We start from the raw sequence: 19,748 nt of genomic DNA, 5'->3' as shown, positions 1-19,748 counted from the left end.
GTTCCACAAGACAGCCTCTCTCTCCAAGATTAACGTTTCTTATGATTGTTCCTGACAATGGATTCACTTCCAGGAGGCCCTGCTTAGGATAACCAAAAAAGGGCATGGAGCAGGCTGGTTTTGGCAGCCTGCTCAGAGTTTCAAGCTTTTTAGGACTTGGTTTTTCTGATGAGTGATGTCCTGAGCATGCCTAGGGAATGACAGGCATCTGCATGGGCAGACAGCATCACCTTGGCCGGGGTGTCGTCATTGGCTGCCTATTAGAAAACTACAGGACAATGCATACCACCGCCTGCTGACTGTAAACATAGGGGATATGTGTTCACTTAGCATGGACTTCTGGGAGGGGCCAAGGAAGGGCGGTCTGCAGTTTTATTGAATAGAGCAGTGTGCTTTAGGCGGCCTGCCTGCCTGCTTGCTCTCTCGTTGTGTTGCTTAAAGGGACCTCAGCTTCCTTCCCGACGGCGCGAGCGACGCGAAGGTCCTCCTCCTGGGGAAGAAGCTGCTGCCTGAGAGGTAGGACACTGGGTCTTTCTTTTTCCGCCTTCAGAGAAGCAGGAGTCGCTCCGCGGGTTTCAGGCAACATTCCAGGCAGAGGCAAAATCTTTCGAGGCAGGCAAGGGACCCTGTAAATTCCCAAAGCCAGCCTGGACTTCCCTGACCTGCGGATGTTCCCAGAAGGTCAATGTGATGAAACTTCAAGTTTTGTTTCTAGAAACGGGGCAAGAGGAAAGACCGCACAGTGGCATGTTCAGTGAGCATGAGCGACTTTGCCTGGGATGCGATTCTGTTTTCAAGAGGGATGTGAACTGTTTACCTGGTGTTCTCAGTGCCAGCCAGTGGGTTCGGCTGCTCTGTGCCTCAGGCGGTTTCTTCTCCATCTTCTGCTAGCAGACATTTAAATAGGTTTCAGGTTTCACTTAAAATCTAACAGCAACAATTTTTTAGATCGTTAAGATAAAGAGTGATTTTTTTTTCCTAGCTAAATATATTTTACTCTGCTACCAGGACTTTAGAATTGGGATTTTAGAGATGTAAAGAAATAAGATCAGCGTTCTACCACGGGCACCAACTGGCCCACTGTCACTCATCTGCCCAGGCAGAAGATGCCTACCTAGTCTGTTTTCTATAAAAACCGAGCAGCAAGGGAATGTAACGCCTGAGTGGGTGTGTGTGTAGAAACCACGGTCAACTTCCTTCCGAAATATTTCTCGGGAAATCTTCATTTCTGTTGGAAAGTATGCCTAGAGGGATATAAGTGGGAGAGAATGTTCCAGAAAGGAAGAAGAAGGGCTTTTATTTCCAGACAGACGTATTTGGGCATCCCAAACAGTAGTGCAAGTTGGTATTAGTTGGTAACTCCTTTTAGAAAGAGCTGATTGTAAAGGGCGGGGGAGTTTCAGTGCTCTGGCAATACATGGTCAAAAAGGCAGAGGAGAACAAAGTGCTTGGTATTCACAGAGCCCTTCTGGTAATAAGGCTGCGCGTGTGGAATTGAAAACGGAAATAGTGCAGCCCCTTAGAGTTAGGCAAAACCAGACGTGCGTGGCTAGAACTTACTGACGACAAGGGGCCCTGCAAAAGGAAGAAGTCTGATCATTGAAAAAATAACATTCATATTAAGGACTAGAGTCCCAGACGGCTGCTAAGCCATAGACTAGGACGGTTTGGGCTCGAGACTCACCGGGTAGTGCTTGAGTTTACACATATCGGGGTGATTTCTTGAGACGTGATATATGAGAACAGAGTGCCCCGTGCGTTTTCTTTCCCTGGAACAGCTCTGGGTAAGAGTGAGAAAGGGTACAAGCCAACTCTATTCGACTATTGTCCTTCCCTGGGGGACATCAAGTTCCAAACTTTTCACAGGGTTTTTAATGTCAATCAAATCATGAAGAGCAATTTCTTTTTCTCAAATGTTCTCTAAACCATGTAGGGATGCAGTTTTGAAGACAATCTGTAATCTTGGATTTGGGAATAAATTCCATTTTGAAACCAGCAGCCCTCCGCCCCCCCTCCCCCGGAACCCCTCAAAGTGTAGTTTCTCTATGGCCAGTTTTCCCATCCCCCTCGTGTGCTCCCCACACCCCATCACTACAAAAACACATTTTCTAAAATCACACTGCATGTGTTCTCTCCACACAGAGAGAGGGATTTTAGTTCATGGCAAACTTTAGGCAGCTCCTGGTGCTATTTCCTTCCTGTGGAGAGTGAGCTGGGATACATTTCCCCAAATAGGGAGGTAAATAAAGCTCAACGAAGCCACAGGCTGGAAACTTCGCTTCTATTAAAATCATTTAATGAAAAACATAAAGGCAAAGTTCTGGCAAAAAAAAAAATCCCAGAAAAGAATAGATCTCAGGGCACATGAAGAATGTACTTGACTGTGAAGTGTGGGGTTGTTTCCATTTCTGAAAGTCAATAGAACGTGGAGTTTAAAACATTCACATCAAAAGATTGCCCCAAGCATGCAACTTTTGGATCAGAGAGAGAAGATACAGGCTCCTGTTTCAGATTCAAGGGTTTAAAAGAGATGTGTGAGTGGATTCTTGACAATGGAGTAGTCCCCGTTTTCACTGGTTTCTGTGACTGGTCCCAATCCCTTCCTGGTCTCTACAGGTAGAATAGTTTGGTTTGGAAGTGTATCATAGAAAGTTCCTGAATCTGGCTCAGGTATTCTCTGTTCTATAGGCCTTTTCTTAAAAATACATACAGTTGTGGTCATCTGTCTTTCACGATAGCCTGGCTACTGGTTAGTCATTCTTCAGTGAGACAAGAAGTGACTTAGGGATGGACATGAGAAGGGTTAGGCCAGCGCCCCATCTGCCGGGTTGTCTGTCACATGGCTTGGCAATGCGGTGGGCTGAGGCCATGGTCGGGAGGTGGGGGTGGGGGAAATGCTGACCAAGTAGAATGCAAATAGCATGGTAGGACCGGGGAGGAGCTTAGGGAGATCCTGCCAACAGGGTTTTCAAGCATTAAGAAGGCGTTCTCCCGGCAAATCTCAGAATGCCCAAAAATAGTTCCTAGAGTTTCTTAACGGAAAGTCCTTCATCTGTTAAGCCAATCTAGACACACACAGGCTCTGAGGAGCTGGCTAATTTAAAGAGATACTCTCAGCTCAGGCTTAACTCAAGAGCTACAAGATCAGGGCTCGCTTCTGGTTTTGCTTCCTTTGCTTTAATACTCCTGACCTTTGAAGAAGGAAATCAACTCTTCGGCCTCACCTGGCATGGCCGTCAGCATAGCTCTCGTCCATCCTGTAGGGGTTAAGATGTCCAGATGGGATGAGAGATTTTGTCTCCTTTCCCTGGAGGCACACGGAGGCTAAGTTTGAATCTTCAGGGTATCATGCTAGCTCTGGGTGGTAGTCACCATTTCCTATCTCCTTTTCCTGAAGATCTCTCCTTCTTCCTTCTGTCTGAGAAAGCTTGTGTGACTCTTTCTAGGACCCTGATCCTAGAGCTTTAAGAAATGGGTCCTTCACCCATTTCTGAAATTTGGCGTTAAGGATCAGAGACCCGGAGCAGAGGGATAGATAATAGAAGACAGAACAAGGTAGGCTGGCTGTGGCACACAACAGCATCCAGGAACCAAGAAATGTGAGGAGCCAGGTGAACAGACCAATGACAAAGTGCTGACAACAGACAGGCCTTAGTAAATGAGGTGACTTCTCTGCCTCCAGCCAAAAAGGATGGAATTAATCCCAGCTTGTCATGCCTGGGCCTTGTAGGCAGGATGAGGTAACCAGCAGCACCTGGCTGGGGTTCCTGCCCTTATTGAGACCAGATTGCTCTAGGAGCTATGCCTCTCACCTCTGGTGGCTTCACTAAACAGTGTTCCCTACTTTAACTAAAGCCTGGTGCTACCCTCTCACCCTTACCCCTTAGATGCTCAACTGACCAGCTTCCCCATCTCCTAGTTAGACTTGAACGTTCCTGCATTTCCAGACTTGGAAGTCAACAGAAGCTTAGCTGTGGAAGGGGACCCAGACAAGTGTCAAACACAGAGAGTCCTAGATAGGGCACAGTCAGTTGTCTACAAGCCGGGAGAGAAAAATTTAGCTAACTTCAGATAGTGTCTGTTGCCAGCTAATCTAGTCTGTTTAGGAACCAACTTATAAACCTCCTGCTTCAGCTTCTCAAATGAGTGCTGGGTTGGAGATGTGTCCTTCATACTCAGCTCAGGAGTGCTGGGGTATGAGATCTGAGCCTCCATACCCAGCTCAGGGGTATCTTTGTTGTTTTTAAGGTCTGGTGGGAGGAAGTGGGTGTGAATACGCAGATATGTAGGAGAAGTGTGTCTCATCCAGCCTCCATTCCAAAGCAAGGGAGAGCCAGATTCAGGGAAGAAGTGGTTTTCAACAGGAAGTCTGTCAGGGTTAAAGAAATTTAGAAATAGCTCCTTGCAAGTGTATCCCAAGAATGCACCAAGAAATTAATAACAGTATTGCTAAGGAGCAGTGAGGAGCGGTTGGACTTTAAAGAATACTTTAAGCAAATTGGGTGTTCTTTGCAAGTGCTCACCTTCATGTGTGTTTTTGCTATGTATATGTATACATATATTAGCATACATATGCATATATGTGTATGTATATACTAAGTGCACACACACAGCAATGACGATAGCTTGATGACTGTTTGCTTCCTCTTTCCTGAGGCTTTGGCATTGTGTCGTGACTATGCGGATGAAAGCCCTTGACCACCAGGAAATCATTTCGCTCGGACAGGAACATATTAAGTAGGAGTACATAATTAGTTCCTTTTAAGCCCACACGGGACATTCCCTCTCCTGTCCCCCAAGACATTTTGCTGGGGAGCTAGATAGACCTCACCTATGGGTCAAAGACTGGCAGGACCCAGGTTAAATAGCAACAGGCTCAAGGGCCACTTGCATCAGAGCTGGAATAGAGAGTGCCAGTCCCGGCCAAAATGGATAAAGAATTCAAAATAAGCTATGTCATGACTTACAGCTGGGAAAGTATAGAAGAAATAGTAACAGCCAGAAGTCACACAAATTTTTCCAAAGCAGGATCTCACTCAGTAAGGCAGGACCCTGAGAGGTACAACCGTCTCAGAATCAAGGACCAGTGGGTCCTTCAGTTTCTAAGCTTCAGTGGCTCTAGCAAAAGGGGGGAGGCTATAAAGTACAGATGGAATAATAAAGGGGTGGGAGATCCAGAAGCCAAACGGTGCAGTCCACAGGGGATGAGGCTAAGATCCAGATGGGTCAGGGAAGCCGGCAGAGAACTATGGCTCTCAAGGCTGTGTTCACATCATGTAAACCCAGCTACTCTGGGCAGCTGTTCCACCACCTGGAAAATTCCTTGTGTGCTTCAGGCAATTCCTTTGCGCTTCAGGTCAGATCCTGAAAGAGGACATTCGATTGGTTCAGGTCCCTTAGCAGAGCAGATGGTCAAAGGCTCTGCAGTATCTCAGTGTGTTACTCAGTGGGTCTGACTGTCGTCTTACCCCCATCAGGGATCATTCTTGGGTAAAGAAAAGCTTGGGAGGGCTAATTTCAGTTGAAGAGAAAGCTGGGTGCAGAAGCAAATACCTGGAATAACCAACAGCTCCTAATGGCTATCACTTGAATTTTTCCTGTGAATGTGTTTGTGGCTGGGCAAACCCCCAATGTCAGGGTCATATAGTTCTTAGTGACCATCTTCACATGACATGGTAAGCCAGTCTTAAGAGAGGTTGACTTGAAGTTGACACCACAAGTAACTGAAAAACAAGTCATCATCCTTCTTAGAAAAAGTCTAGAGAAAATTCCCATAAGACTGGTTGGCAAAAAGCTTTGTATCTTTGTATAAACCATGAATATGATACGGCTACTCCGCTAAATGAAGGCAATCTGTCAAAGTCAGTAAATTAACAACTGAACAATTTTAATAAAGAAAAATTGAGGGTCTGGGGAGATGACTCAGTGGATAGGAGTGCCTTCTGTATGAGCATGAGAACTTGAGTTTAAATCCTCAGCATGGTCAGGGAACTTCATCCCAGTACTGTGGAAGGCAGAGACAGGAATCTCTGGGACTTGGTGACCGCCATTCTAGCTACAGATTTAGTGAGACACACCTTTTCTCAAAAAAATAAAGCAGAGAATAAGAGAGCACACTTGACACGCTCCTTTGTTCTTCGCAGGGGCATGCATGAGTATGTGTGTATGCACACCCCACCTGCAACACACACACACACATCTGCACATGTACCACATATACAACACAAAACCTCATTTATCTGAATGTAAGTCACAGTTTTTTGGTAAACCAAATGCACAAAGCTAGTGTGTTCTTCTTTTTTTTATTATTTATTTATTTGTTGTTTGTTTTTATGAGACAGGGTTTCTCTGTAGCTTTGCAGCCCACCCTGGAACTAGCTCTTGTAGACCAGGCTGGCCTCACACTCACAGAGATCCACCTGCCTCTGCTTCCTGGGTGCTGGGGTTAGAGGTGTGCACCACCACGGCCTGGCAAGCTAGTGTTGTCTTAATCAATGGAATTCTGTGGTCTAGGTGATACTCACTGACTAAACTATCAAGCAGGGAAACAGATGCTCTATGTTCTCCCAGCCCTGACCACAATGGCAGCACCATGCTCTATTCTGGGCCCCTCTTCAAATAAGCATTAACAAGAATACAGTCAGAAATGAGCACCAAAGAGCAGATCAGGAAAACCAAACAAGGACCAGCTAGGAAATCTGGAGATGGGTGTGCACAAGGAAATGGCGGTGCATACAAGGATGCATTCTAGGATTTGGAGCGTCTTTGTACAGGGACAGGAGGAAGCGCCTGCCTCAAGAGAGTATAATTTCATGGACTTTTTAAGCTGCCAGTACTTTGAGATATTACTTAACCCAGGGAGTACATACTAGGTCTACCCAGTTGTTAAGGTTTCCTATGCTGTATCCAAGTTCACAGAGGTGAAAAATGCTACCGTTGATAAAGATCACAGAAAGAGCCTTGGCTGCTGAAGAACCATGCTTGATACATCATTAGTAAGATCTATAGATTCCCAACTCTGGACCTGATCCCTGGAAGGCCCAAGTTGTTGCAAAGATATATATATATATATATATATATATATATATATATATATATCACACCTACCTACATACACAGTGATTTTTGATAAACTGAGTAAATAATGTATCTCTCCCTGACATATTTTTATAATTATAGAACTACATTATGATGATGAGATGCTAAATTAGTAATGCGTAATTGAAGTCATAGTCACTTCTGGCTTTTGTATTTTCCCAATCACGGGACCATTGATGTGTACTACTATTGTGCATAGGAAAGATCAGAAACTTGGGGGTTTTAAGAAGAAAAAACTTTTCTTAAGCATAAAGGAACTAGGCTGGTGGATGTCATTTTGTGATAGGGCCACCTGCCTGGAATGCAGAAGGCCTGGAGTTTGATCCCTAGCACAGAAAAATAAGCAAATAAATATCAGTAATCACTTTTCAATTTCTAGATAAGAAACCAAAATCTAGTAATACATACCAAGTAAAATTACATATATATGTACATATATATATATATATATATATATATATAGTGCCTTTTAGTAATGTTTACCTACTCTGTTAGCTGACAAGCACACAAAGCAGGCAACAGTGACTCATTAGCTTATTAGATGTTCAGTTGCCTGGCATATAGCAGAATCCCAATATTTGCTGAATGGAGGAACAACCCAAGCAAGCTGACCAAGGCCATGTCCTTTGTCAGTGGCAGAGATAATTCTGGAACACACAGCTTTAAAGTTCCGGGTAGTTCCAGATAAAAGAGGATGCTTCACTGTAGCAATTCACAGATTCAGTCTGCCTGTATCAGTGGTTTTTAGGCAGTCACACAACCAGAATCAACTTCAGAACCTTTTGACAAAGATGCATCTCTGGGACTCAGCCCTGGAGGTTGCAATTCAGTAGATCTTGCTGGAGTGGGGTCCAGGCATCTGCAGTTTGTAAAACCTCCTTCCAGGCTCTGATGAAACATCCTGCCTCAGAAATGATTCTGGTCACTGGTGTTTACAGTCATTTATGGCACATGATGGAGTTCCTGATTCCTCAGAAACTTATTTTTGTTTAGATGGTTTCCCCCTAAAAGTTACAGCTGTGTATCCCAAATAATCCACTGATGTATTTATCTGAAATGCCCCTGTCTTCCCCTATCCTTTCTTGTCTAAATGCAAAACTATCGGTCCCATAAGGTTGAGCTTGCTGATGAGATTTCCAGGGCTTGCTTTTGTAAAACGCTGGAAATGTGGCATGAATAAGATTTCCTATGGTGTTTCCATGTCTTATTCCAGCCATTGTTACTGTGTGGAATTTAGGCTTTGGGGAGGGGGGGTGATTCCAAGAATTCTTTCTTTATAAGTATTTATGTCTTTGAACAACTTTAAGGATGTTACTTCGGCTAGTTCCCTTAGCGCATCTCTCTCTCTCTCTCTCTCTCTCTCTCTCTCTCTCTCTCTCTCTCTCTCTCTCTCTCTCTCTCTCTCTCCATCTCTCTTCTTTCTTTGTTGTGGTAAGGATAACAAATTCCAAATGGAACTCATCCTGCATCCCATGTCCCCAGCCCCCCTAAAGCCGGGACAGGATCAGCACAACTCCTGGTTTAGATGCTCTACTAGAAGGCCTTGCAGAAGCAGTTGGGCAACAAGGAACAAGTTTGCTTTTGCAGGGCAGAAAGTTCACCCCAAGGGACTTCTGGTACTCTGCAGCCTGGAGTATTGTGTCGCTCAGAAGAATGTACTACATTCAGAGCACAGAACACACATTCTACATTCACTAAAGATTTTGCAGCTTAATGTCTCATAGGATTGGCCTGGTCTGGTACGAGTGTCAGGACCTGTGAGATGGTATAGCAGGTAAAGGCACTTGTCTCCAAGCCTCACAACCTGAGTTCAAGTCCCAGAACCCACATAGTGGAGCAAACCAACTCCTGCAAGCTGTCCTCTGACCTCCACGCATATGCCACAGCACCTGCCCCTTTCCCACACAAATAAATAAAAACGTAATTAAAAAGACAGAGAGAAGGCCAGGGTTGGTCTTATTTTTGCACAACTGCTATTTGCTTTACTAGAGCAGGTGCTTCCAGGCTGTGCATGGGTGCAGAACTCGTAAAAGAGAACCTGAAAAGGAATCGGCTCCCGCAGTGTGCACCGCCATCCCATCTCTCCGTCACCGTTCTCTGCCCTCGTGTGCCCTAAACTCAGAGTAGCTCCTCAAATCTGAAGGTTAAAAGTAGCATGAATAATAAAAACCCAGAGACAGACGTAGGGGTTAAAGCTGAATATTGAGAAGCAAAGCCGTAAGAGAGATCTTTTACGTCTACCAATGCTCATACCGAAGGGACGATCTAGATTGCCTAGACTGCACTGTGTCTCCACCAACTCTCAGACTCCACACTCCACTGAGTTCCTGTCTCTTCCCCTTTATATTCCTCTCTCTGTCCAGCCATATCACTACTATCTCCACCTCCCTAGTGCTGGGATTAAAGATGTGTGACTCCCAAACACTGGGATTAAAGGTGTGAGCCACGACCACCTGGATCTGTTTCTGGATTGATCTTGTGTAGCCCAGAGGAGACTTGAACTCACAAAAGTCCATCTGCCTCAGTCTCCCGAGTCCTGGGATTAAAGGTGTGCACCACCACTCCCTGGTCTCTAGTGCCTTAGCTTTGCACTCTGATTCAGGCAAGCTTTATTTATTAAAATACAAATAAAATTTCACTACACTTAAACTTTCAAGAATTTTGAGAGCTAGTTGTAAATCTTGAGCACTGTTCTAAAATTGGCCATGTAAGCCCATCATTCTGAATATAATATTAAAATATAGGTAACAAACACTCAAGACTCACCTTTTCCTAGTTAGTCCTCTACATTTGACTTTATCTGTGCTCTTGAGATCAGTTTTATCTACCGAGTCTATGTGATGAAAATGCATATGAGGCTGGGCTGTGCAGACTCTCTTCCCAGTTCCCTGTTCAGTGATGTAAACTCTTTCTCTCTCTTTCTCTCTCTCTCTCTCTCTCTCTCTCTCTCTCTCTCTCTCTCTCTCTCTCTCTCTCTCTCACACACACACACACACACACACACACACACACGAGAGACAGAGAGAGAGAGAGAGAGAGAGAGAGAGAGAGAAAGAGAGAGCTTTTAATTAAACATTTTCTAGCACACAATTGACCCTAGGGTGTGGAGTGTTAAAATTAGCCTTTGCACAGGAGAAAGCCAGTATTTCAATGCTTACAATAGTGTGTGGCACGTGCCAACCAGTCTATAGAGATAATTTTTTGGGTAAAAATGAAGAGTATATTTGTTAGATAAAAATAAAGAGTATTCTTGCCAAATAATTTTATGGAGGAAGAGACCCAGTGCTGACTGGGTGAAATAACATCTAAAGTCACCACTACATGGAAGAAACAGTATTCAAACTCAGATAATCTGTCTCCACAGGCCATAGGTTTAATAGCTGTGCTCTGTCATCGAGTTTAAATAAACCCAGGAGACAGGTACTCTACTTCTGCAGGTGACTTTCGAAGTATGACCTATTTGATAACAACTTTGGAATCAGACAGTCTTGAGTTCAAATGCCGAACTTACCACTTCCAGCCTATTTCTTCACTTGATTATAAATTAGGATAATCATCCCTTCATTCTGATGGTCAGAAATAACAACTCTAGACTGCTCTGAACATGATTCATACTGACCTACACATTGTGAGTTATCTACTGTGTCTGCCTATAGAGGTTCTCTAGAGGCGTGCGACTCCCTTTACAATCCCACCCTTTGCCACACACTTTCCTTCATTGCTTCCTCCTTGGCCATGTGTAGACAGAAGAAACAAAGTTGATTTCTTTAATGTTTGGGCTTCAGATGCAAGTTCTAGGTCACCCTGATTCAGGTTGTTACGAGCGTGTTCTAACCAGGGCTATCTATCTCTGAAGCATAGCTCTCCCTGCTCTAAGGAAGACACTCTCTACTGTCATTGTCAGTTACCTTTATCCTTACCAATGGGCCTGGAGCTGCTGTTTATAGTCTAAGAATTCTTCATGTAGTATGTCTGAAGAATTTTATTAGCCCTAGGGCTAGGGTTCATAGATAGGTAGGTAGATAGATAGATAGATAGATAGATAGATAGATAGATAGATAGATAGATGGATGGATAGACAGAGAATATATAGAGTTTTCAATGTTTTAGACCTGGAAAAAGAAATGGAGATGAAAGGAGGATGGGGAGGGAGGAGTCAAGGGGAGGCAGAAGGAAGATGGTGGGCGAGAATGGCTGAGAGAGATAGAGATACTGGAAAAAGCTGCCGAGTTGAGAGCAAGCTGGAGAGAGGACAGGCATTGAGCTGCTGGTTATCTCGGGCCTTTATAGGTCCATGACGGTTGCAGAGATGAACTGATTCAATCAGCTGCCCTGCTAGGATGCTCACTCTGTGTCAGCAGTTTTCAGCCGAGGACTGCCATCCAAGAACAGCAAAGTAAATCAAGTAGCTGGCCCAAAGTGGCATAAATGGCCAATGGCAGAGAAGGAGTCAGTGCCACCCCCTGACTCTAACCCTATGGCTGTCTGTTCTGTGTCTTCCCTCGGCAAAGTGATGGAAGCCAGAGCACAAGGTTTCCATAACCAATCATTAGAACTTGTCATTGGGCCACAGTGCAGTTCAGCTGGACAGACAAGCACGCTGTCCCTCCCTGCCATATAAGGAAGCAGAGCTAAACACCATTCCTTCCACTACTGACTCAAGTCAGTAGCTCTGGTTAGAGGGAAGCAGGATAAGAATTTTGGCCTGCAGTGAGCAGTAAGAAACAAAAAGAGGGCTGCAGAAACGAGTTTGTGTTTTCTTTTCTCGGTAGCCCCAAAAATGTCAGCCAGTGGGTTCCACGCCTGGAATCACAGAACTGGGTACAGAAGGATTAAATGATGTGGGCAAACATCTCAGCTAGTTTGGCGCTCCTTTGTGTCAAATTCGGAGCATCCAAAGACAGAGCTGATTGTGTGAGAACTGGATGGACTGTTGAGGATTCTGCCTCTGCCCAGATGAAGAAGCTGCAGTTCTCTTGCCTTGCCAGCTGCTCTCAGAAGTATGTTTACCGCTTACTCTACATTTAAATTAGACCTTCCTCCCCCAAAGCAGTGTATTTGGGTGGTCTCTCTTCAGCCTCCTGATGAATCACAGCTAGCAACCAAGACTACAATCTAGTAGCCAATTTCATTGGCGAAACTGAGGCATGTGAATAATAAAAATATCTGTTCAAGATGAACCGGTCTAATCTTGCTGCAAGGAATGCTCACTCCTCCAGATAACTCTAAGATGCCACATGCATGGTCTCTTCAGGGAAAGTTGGGGTCAGGGATTAACCTGCCGAGTCATCTCCACCTAACATGCATTTTTGGCCATGTTGCACCTGGATGTTCACCTCTAAGACTTCCCTGAACAGCACGCTGCAAACAGAAGCAAATTTTGTCACAGTTATGAGGTTAGAAGGCCAAGGCCAGGGCATCCTCAGGGCCGGTTCCTTCCGGGACTCCAAGGAAGGCTGGGCTAGATGGATGTATCCCTGTTGCCGTGGCACTGTCTCTGTGTGACCTGTGTTCCCATCTCCTTTCTTCCAAAACTATCTTACTGTATTGTAGCCCATGCTCCTGACCTCTTTTTTACCTGATGGTCTCTGTAAAGACCTGCAAGATCCTGTTTTAAGGAGAAGGGGTTAGTGCTCCAACAGATGAATTCAATCCAGAATCTGCCCCAATTCAAAATCGGGGTAGAAACCCACGTGGCATATATTTTGAAACTCCAGTTCCAGAAGTCCCTGTGCTGCCTGGCTTCTGTCTTCTCTCTAGATCTAGGGTACCGCTTTGCTAGAAGTTGCATGACCTTCTGAACTTGCCCGTGATATTTACTTCCAGCCTTTCACAATATGAAATTCTGATCTAGTGAAGAAGTCAAAAGAGGTCTCTGAAATGACGCACTGAGGCACAGCCTTGCTTGCTGTGGCCTATCTGTGGAAGGCTGGGAAACCACAGCGCAGACAGTCTGGTATGCGGCCATGGGGTGGGGGAGGGGCTGCTGGGAAGGCTGAGCCAAGGCAGGGTCTGGGAGAGAGGTGAACTACCCCGAGCCCGCCCGAGCAGCCTAGGAGACAGCCACGGCAGGGGCTGTGTGGGCGGCTGCAAGGGCTGGAAAGAGCCGGTGGCCATTTTCAGTCTGTTTTACAAAGGTTGATCTCGGCCAGTAATCCTGTCAATACAGGGAAAATATTAGGAGCCTACGCACATTTGCGCTATGAATCATTCATCTTCGTTTCTTCTGTCTCTTTCTCTATTCAAGTTTCAGGCTTAAAATGCTCGCATGCTCTGCTCTTGCTGACCCTCCCGACTATCTGCATTTGCTCTGCCAGAACTCTTAGCTTGTGTCCTGTCTCCGTTTCCGGTTTGTTTCCTGGAGGATTGTGCCCCCTCTTTCTTTTCCTTCTCCGTGTGTGTCCCGGTGTTCATCGGTCCTCTGCTCAGACCAGAACTATGGAGGAGGTGACTACTGTGCCAATTATCATCCAAACCGGGGGACTCTGGGAAGGGACAGGAAGGGCTATTAATAGCGTCCCTAGAATAGCAACCCCAGGCACACTGGGAGGGAGGGATGTCCATCCTCTTCCCTAAACCTCTTTTCTCTTCTATCCACTGTTCACTCTTTCTGTACCTTCCTTTAAAAATCCACTCACATTCTGATTCCTTCCCATTGCCATTCTAAGAAGCTGTGTCTTGAACCTCTCGCTCCCTCGTTTCCCTTTGTGCGCCTTCTCGGGCTCCCACACCCCCCACTTTGTGGTACAGCCTTTTGTTTTGTCTGTTTAATGTAATTTTGTCTCAGCGTTTTCTTTTTTAAATCAAAGGCCTGCTATGTATACCACTTTGGAGTGGAGCACCGTGGTTACAAGCTGCTTGGGGTCTCAGGTGAACCCCAACCTGTCTGTTCACTATCTCATCATCTCAGCACCTCTGTTCAGGGGCTGGAACAGCCCCTACACTACAAAAGTGCCTGTAATTGTCATGTATAGCTATTGTGTATGTGTGTGTGTGTGTTTGTGTGTGTGTATCTTGGCTCTCACAGGACATACTTTCTGTATGTGTATGTATATGTACACTAGAGTTGGAAATGATAGAAATATATGGCCTAAAAATTAAAAATAAATTATAGTCAAAGCTATCTGTATTACCTTCATATGGCTTAGTGGTCTGCACTGCTTATTCCTTTAAAACAGTGAGTGCCAAGGCCTTAGCAATGACTGCTGTAGGTTTTAGGATAGGTAGAAATAAACTTTGAGGCAAAAATACAGAACACACATTCACTTAAGTTCCTAAATGTATGTGTTTGTGTGTATTTGTGTGTGTGTGTGTGTGTGTGCGTGTGTGTGTGTGTAGGCTAGAGGTCAACATCTGGTATCTTCCTCAGGTGTTCTCTACCTTTTTGTTTGTGTGTTTGTTTTTTTGTTCTTAGACAGGGTCTTTCACTGAAGATGGAGCTCCCTGATTCCGCTAGGTTGGCTGGGTGGGGGTTGGCTGGCTGGGGGGTTGGCTGGATGGGAGTTGGCTGTTTGGGGGGTTGGCTGGCTGAGGGTTGGCAGGTTAGGGAGTTGGCTGGCTGGGGGGTTGGCTACCTGGGGGGTTGTGGCTGGGCAGCTCTAGCAATCTGTCTGTCTCTGCCTCCCCAGTGCCGATATTGAGGGTGTGCAGTGGCGTGCCTGACTCTGTACACAGGGACTGGGGATCCAAACTCAACCCCCCATGCTTACACAGAGCAGTTGACACACTGAACCACCTGCCTCGCCCTCAAATCTGATTCCTTTTGTGACCTAGCCATGTACAGTTCCTCTTTTGTTCTGGAAAATCATTTCAGCTGTCAAGATAGATGTTGGATTTTGGGTTGCCCAGGGACAATCTAAGCTCCCCATAGCTCCAAGGGGAGAAATGAAACAAACGCATGGATCCCTTTGAAAGTCAGTGTGTAGCCGTCAGAAGTACACGAACCACGTCCAGAACATGTCGGTCACAGGGAGCTATTCTCATCCGTTACGTACCTATGTGGGGATTTTGACCAAATAACTCTCCTCCTCCTCTTCTCCCTCTTACTCCTCCTCCTCTTCCTTTTTCTCAAGCACCCTTAAAATTTATGAATGAAGGAGACAGTAAAATAAGATAATTTAGGAAGCAAATAGGTTCTACTGAAATTGTCTTTACTCCCCTACTCTTTCCTGCTCCTCCTTGGTGTCCTTCCCCCCACCCCCACCCCGCTTTCTGGTTTCTAGTTGTTCTCCCATTGAGATTTATACGGCTGGAAATGTCCTGTGATTATTGGGGTGCCTTCTGCTTTAGTCATGATGATCGAGACTCTCTTGTTTACATTTCCTTTCCCGTAGGTTGGTGATAAAAAGCTCTTTCCCATACTCTTCAGGGTAGGTATACTCTATAGAGATGGCAGGATGGAAATGTCTACCCATCACCCAGGATCAGCTGGCCTGGAGCTGCTGGCCCATCTGTGTTTGTATAAATAAGAAGCGAGGAGTGTAGGAGTTTGACGCTTATTTTATTATTATTTTTTCCATCCCATTACACTTCTCTGTCTGTCCATACTTTGACTTTGACATGTGTTGTTAAAAACACAGCAGTTTTTCTTTCCACTGGGAGTGGGTTACACCCTGCTAATTCCTTTTCAAGGGGTCCCTGGTCAGGGTGAAGCTTTTGGTACCTGGACTCACATTTTGTAGGGGCTCAGGTTCCAGAAAGTAGCCTATTGGGTAAGGACTCTGGTGCCTTCCTGCTCACCACAGCTGGTGACCTCTTCGAGTCTGACTGTGAGCTACCCTTAGCCCCACTCTTCCCTGTAATGTCCAGGTAGGGAGAAAAGAGTGTTCATAGAAAAAGTCTTTAAGCAGTAAGAGATCACCAAGCCCAGACATGGTTTTCTGTCCTTTCCTTTTGAGACCTGGAGACTCTTGCTGTATGACTGGAGGGGTAAGGAAAGGTCAAATACTTGGTTTAGACTGAAAATACCGACCTGAGGTTTCCAGCAGTCACCCCACAAGGGACAGGGTCAGCAGACACCTTTGTCTGGGGTGCCCCAACTCCAGGGTTAAAAATTTGTAAAAGATGCAATTATATGTTTAGTATAGAGAATTGGGAAACACAGAGGGTCAATGCATCACCAGGGCTCTGCTTTTACCCTTGTCTTTCAAAGTCAATACTAACAGGTGTGGGCCAGAGAGACAGCTCAGTGTACAGCAGATGCCTTCTTGCTATGCAAGCATGAAGATCAGAATTTGAATTCCTGGTACCCACATGCCTGCTGGCAGCTGTGCCATGTGTCTGAAGCTGTGCTCTGTGCCTTCTGCCAGGAATTCCAGGACTCATGATGGGGAGACTGGGATCTCCCAGGACAAACTGGCCAGCCAGACTAGCGGTAATTAGCAAGCTTCAGGTTCAGTGAAGAATGATCAAGGAAGACACCAGATGTCAACTGGCCACTTGCACACATGTACATAGGCACCAGAATATCCATGAACACACACACAAGGGAAAAGGCACATGGATACCACAGACACATACATGTGTAAAGAAATCAATATCAACAATTGTCTTTGGAGATACTCTGAAAACTTCAGTACTGCAAAGGGATGGTTAAGACAGGTTAGCATCTGGATCAAGCTTACTCCCTAACATAAACATAGTGTGCATCTTGTTTTAAGCTTTTTTGTTTGTTTGTTTGTTTGTTTTGTTTTTGTTTTTTCGAGACAGGGTTTCTCTGTGGTTTTGGAGCCTGTCCTGGAACTAGCTCTTGTAGACCAGGCTGGTCTCGAACTCACAGAGATCCGCCTGCCTCTGCCTCCCGAGTGCTGGGATTAAAGAAGTGCGCCACCACCGCCCGGCTTGTTTTAAGCTTTGTATGAGTTCAGTGTACGTAGTTAACAACTGTAAGATCTTCAAAGTCTTGTTGCACTCGGATTTGCTAATATCTCTTTTGTCTGCATTTGAAGTTCTGAAACGTGAGACCACATATGTGAATGTTCTTACTCTTGGCAATCGTTGTGGTTTTAATATCTTAAAGTTGAATCTATTCAAGTTTTAAAATACTCTAAAAGGATAGAATACAAACATGTTGGAAGCTAGTAACTGTGCTTGGAGTTAAGCTTGCCTAAGCAATCACATGGGTGGGTCTTGCTTTTTATTCTTTAAATAAAATTTTAGTTTGAAATACTTTTAGGTTTACAGTTGCAAGAATATTACAGAATCTTCATACCCTGAACTGAATTCCATCCATTGTTAACTTTAGTATGCTATATTTATAACAAATAATGAAATGATATTATTACAGTGTTACTAATGAAACACATGCTTTATGTGGATCCTTCTTAGTTTTTATTCAGCGTCCTTTATTTGTCAAGGCCCTTAGATCAATCAATGTCTTTTTATGGGACATTTTTAACATGTACACTGTGGATCTATTGCTGGAACTCTACAAGTGAAAATCATATAAGACAACCTATTTCTTGAACAGATGTTTGCTGGACAAACCATTTTCTTGAGGAATTTCCACCTGAAGTGCCCTAGGTCTCCTCTGATCTTTGGTTACCTTGAGACCACCAGCAGATTTATCTGCCTGCTCCATCCTGACGTTAGACACAGTACTCATTCCGTAACTGAGGCTAGCATCCCAGTACCACACAGAGACCCCAGCATCACCCTCCTATACTCCCCAGCACTCCAAATTGGAAATCAAAGCATCAGCATGAAAAGGTGTACATGGCTGAGGCAGGAGTAAGGGGCAGGAGTGGGGATTCTGTTCCCTCACATCTTGATATCAAGGCTTCACGAAAAAGTACCTATTACTAATAAATAATCTTTCTAGAAATTATTTCAATGTTAGTCATCCATAGGCTGGTGTTCCAAATTATTTATAGACTGTGTGTATTAACAATAGACAACAGAAGCAAACCATTGAATCTATTTATACCTTTGAGCAAGTTGATTGCATCAGTTGGTGACACACCTTCCGACGACGACAGCCCTCGCAGTGGAGGACATTGACTAGGCGCTCTGTCTCTCTCTCACCTCCTGTTCGGTTCAGAGTTTCTAGCCTCCCTCATAGTCTTACTGATGTACTTTTCAACATGGTTGCTTCTTCACTGTTTGCGTTCACTGACAGCTCACTTCTGGGAGAAGAACAAATACTAAGTGTAGTTCAGATATTGGACACCAGTGGTCTGCCTTCAGGGAGATGATCTGCTTTCATTTGTTATACCTGGATTGGTATTGTGTAGAGGTGCAAGCCAATGTGTATATACACCTGAGTAAAGATGAACCCGCACTACAATGGGAAATGTGTCTTTGTATCAGAAACTTAACTGGGGTGGGGAATCTATTTATAGTAAGTCAAACAGTATTCTTAACAAGAAGTCTCTTAAGATCTGATAGTAATACTAGGATACAGAGACGACTAGCTCATCATTAGTAAAATTGGTAAAAGACCCCTTTCCTAAGAGGGGGATCACGTCTACACTCAAATAGAAGCCGAAGCCATCAAAGTCAGGGTAGAAAATAAGAGCTCAGAACTCGGGTGGAAATGGTTACTGGGTTTGGCACATCTGTTTTGGTCTTTTCTGTTCCACATGTAGCGATACAGTTTACATAAAAATAACTCCCCAGAGAATCAGAAGGGACAGATTTATGGAACCAGATGTGCGCTAGCATTTCTACAGGTGTGGTTCTGCAGCTGAAAGGACATGTTGTACCAGGGATGGAGTTTCTTCTTATGTAATCAATATAAATTACCACCCAACTTTACACAGGTTGGTAAAGCAAACATGTGGCATTCGGATTGGCCTGCTGGCACATAGAGAGACATTGATTCACCTGGGGTCTAACGTGAGAAAATGTACCATTCAGTATGTATAAAAGGAACTTCAGAAAGAATACCACAGCCGTGATCAAGCAAGGTCGTTCCAGCTTGGGTACAGAGGGGACAAGCTGGCGCTTTGATAGAGGTTGTGTTTATGCATCTTTCTTCATTAAGAAAATCAAAGAATACTTTGTAAATATTTTTGAAGTCTCTTGACATCTGATACAAAAGGGTCAGAACTGAACTTGATAGTGATCATATGAAAGCCCAACAACAACAAAAAACAAAACACAAGGACCAAATACACTAATGAGGAAGTTTCTTAGGCGGTGCAAATTGGGACAATGGAAAGAAAAAAAAAAACAGGAGAAAAATGATCCATTTGGCAAATGGCAGAGCCTTTCTACAGTTACACACAAAAAGAGAAGTTTGAGATTCTGGAAAGAGTGAAGATGCTACTGGGCACTAAACACTATAGCAATAAAACAATTAGTACAACTGAGTTTTTTAAAGCTTGCTATTTTTAATTCTAGATTTTTACAATAAACAAGAGTGAATACTTTCACTTGAGGATTCATAATTTGTTTAAACCCTTTCACTTAGACTTAACTATTATGAAGATCTATTCCTGTTAACTTTAAATTTCTTTTTTAGTTTTCTTCATTAATTTATGAGAACAAAATGGTATAGGAGTACTTTTCCAATACTTTCAAATATTTTGGCAACAAAATAATTTAGTCTTATTTCTAATATCTTAGTTTTTCCTTTTCATGAATATTCTTTGATCCCTTGTTCTATCTTTTCCTTGTTTTGTTTTTTTTTTAATATATTTATTTATTAT

The 19,748-nt window shown here is 44.2% G+C and overlaps 1 protein-coding gene across 4 annotated transcripts in view; it reads left to right on the top strand.

Moving 5' to 3' along the window:
* The first annotated feature begins 381 nt into the window (after nt 1–381).
* Nucleotides 382–19,748, top strand: part of Cald1 (caldesmon 1) — a 189,754-nt gene continuing 170,387 nt past the window's right edge. For 2 of the 4 annotated variants that reach the window (XM_057767102.1, XM_057767095.1), the window contains exon 1: nt 386–516. The gene's annotated coding sequence lies outside the window, so the exon portion shown is untranslated. Of the gene's footprint in view, nt 517–19,748 lie in introns of all 4 variants that reach the window. The other 2 variants (XM_057767112.1, XR_009056992.1) reach the window with 2 other exon arrangements.

The sequence above is a fragment of the Chionomys nivalis genome, chromosome 1, assembly GCF_950005125.1.
Source record: "Chionomys nivalis chromosome 1, mChiNiv1.1, whole genome shotgun sequence".
NCBI lineage: Eukaryota > Metazoa > Chordata > Mammalia > Rodentia > Cricetidae > Chionomys > Chionomys nivalis.
Note: the sequence above shows the minus strand (reverse complement) of the source record. Positions and strands in the feature narration are given on the sequence as shown.